At 31.2% G+C, this 2286-nt stretch overlaps 1 long non-coding RNA gene across 1 annotated transcript; it reads right to left on the bottom strand.

The window, feature by feature from the left end:
- Positions 1 to 569: 569 nt before the first annotated feature.
- Positions 570 to 1680, bottom strand: LOC108488654 (uncharacterized). Its single transcript, XR_001871792.2, has 2 exons — positions 898 to 1680; positions 570 to 729 (listed from the first exon to the last, which is right to left on the bottom strand). It is a non-coding gene; the product is annotated as an uncharacterized LOC108488654 (long non-coding RNA).
- Positions 1681 to 2286: the final 606 nt, after the last annotated feature.

The following is a 2286-nucleotide window of genomic DNA, read 5'->3' as shown; positions in this document are numbered from 1 at the left end:
ATAATAAATTTCATTTCAAAGTAGTTCAAATGATCAAATTCCGAAACAATTTCTCGACAATTTTGTCAAAATCAAGAACCTGAAATGTTAGAATTACATTAATTCCAAAAGAAACCTCTTGGAGGCAAAATCAGAAGGGCCTGTAAGAAATTTATTATGATCAACTGCCTTAAATTCCTTTTAGAACTTGTAAGATTATAAATTAGTATACAATGGTAAATTTTCCTTTTCACTCCTTCAGAAAATTTTCTCGCTTTAAAGATGATTTGGGATTTGCTGAGCTACAAAACATGTTTTTCTACAGCTTAACATGCATTAATTGAAAGACTGTTCATCAATGGTTGTCTGGATTCGAGACATATCATGTCAACATTCTAGTTTGTCTGTTTGGTTGTCAAGTTAACATTGATGATTCGGGATCAAAATTCGAATTCCATTTTTTTTTATCTTCTAATTGGCATTATCTTTATGGGTTTTTTTTTTAATAGAGGTGTCATTCACTTGGGTTTATGTTGTCTCTATGATAACATTTTCAATTATTTATATATATATATAATATTGTGAAAAAAAGGAGAAACTGATAACGTTAAAAAAAGCATGTAAATCTTTATAAAGAATAATGAAAAAATACATTTAGTAAAAATTAACTAAAGAATTACATCATGTTAACAAATAATCAACAACAATGAACATAAAAGAGATTTGCTATATATCCCTGTACTGGACCATCTGTAAAAGAAAAAAACTTCAGACAGATATGATCATTACAGTATATTAGATATTGGATTATAACAAAACCCTAATAACATTATCAAATATTAAACATTTTTTTCCTCAGTTTATTGACTTTAAAAGATTAAATAAATTAGAAATTAACAAGAAGTAGAACAAATTCACCTGCATTTTTAAAGCTTCTTTTCTTGTTAGCTCTTGCTTGCTATGAAATAGAGAACTTAGCCATTTATTGCCACTGCAGCATCATCAAGATTCTCAAAAACATATTCATAAAGCGCTGATTGATCAATTCAATTAAAAAAACCTTAAAATGCTTTTTGTGAATCTTGATGATGCTCCAACAGAAAACAATGGCTGTTGTACCATTATCAACATCAACATCAACATCACCATCATCATCATCATATCATCCCATGCAGAAGAAGAATAAAGAGAATCCCGAACCCCATTGCATCAAATAGAAAGAACTTCAAAAAGAAGTGAAAGAACATGAAGCAAAGTTGATAAGAACAAAAACCCAAAGCTAAAATTGAGGGAAAAGAATAGAACTTTGAAGACTATTGATGGATATTGAAGGGAGGGTTGAAGGTGGTTTATATAGAGAGTGGAAGAGGGGCAATGAATAGGGTTTGGTGGGTGGCTTTGTGTGAGAGAGAGCGCAAAACATCGTAATCCTTAGGTACCAAATACACCATAATCCTTAGCCAATCCGAAAATTGAGAAATTTAAAACAAAAAATTTAAGAGGGTTAAGGGTGACTTCCATAATTATTATGATGTACTGACACTTCTTTCTTGAATATTGTAACTTATATCTCACGTTGGTTATAAGGAATTTTCAGTTTTGTGAATCAAGCCTAGCCTCTTAAGACACATTGGATTTTGAAGGCAGAGGGGCACGCAGGACCTACCCTACCCCTCTAAAATGGGAAATTTCAAGTTTAGCCCCTTCAAAATTTATACAAGTAATGGTGATAGCTGGATTGTATAGATGTTGCGTCTTCAACAAGCATATTGCTTTTGATAAATTGGGAGGTGGCTTGGAATTGACAATGGCCTGAACTTTGGACCCTAGCTAAAATTGTATATTATATCATATATGATTACATATATAGTTTGGCTAGCCATATTAGCTAGTGGTGTCTGCAAAGGTTCTTTCCTTTTGTTTTGATCACACACATTGCCAATTTCCAGAGTTTTACTTGTTTTATAATTTATACCCTTTTATGGCATTTTTAAGCCTTTCTGTTTCCATGGTTTAGTTCAATTATACATATATATATATATATATTTCTCATTTAGATATCTGCCTTTGAGAGTAGGATTGAATCAATAAGTTTTATGGGAACCCTGATTAATTTCAGGTTAATAATTCCCTTTTTTTTTTAAAATGTAACTCGTTTTCTAAATACAAAAGCAGACACGTAGAGAGATCCAATTTCCTTCGAAGTTCAAACATAGGTTCGTATGAACAATAATGTTGGTTTTTGTGTGTTTTACAATTTCTATAACCATGAGAATTTGGGTTCGATCCTAAACAAATTCATTCCAT

This window comes from Gossypium arboreum, chromosome 10 (genome assembly GCF_025698485.1).
Source record: "Gossypium arboreum isolate Shixiya-1 chromosome 10, ASM2569848v2, whole genome shotgun sequence".
Classification (NCBI taxonomy): Eukaryota; Viridiplantae; Streptophyta; class Magnoliopsida; order Malvales; family Malvaceae; genus Gossypium; species Gossypium arboreum.
The sequence above is the reverse complement of the archived record's forward strand: the minus strand, read 5'-3'. Positions and strand labels throughout refer to the sequence as shown.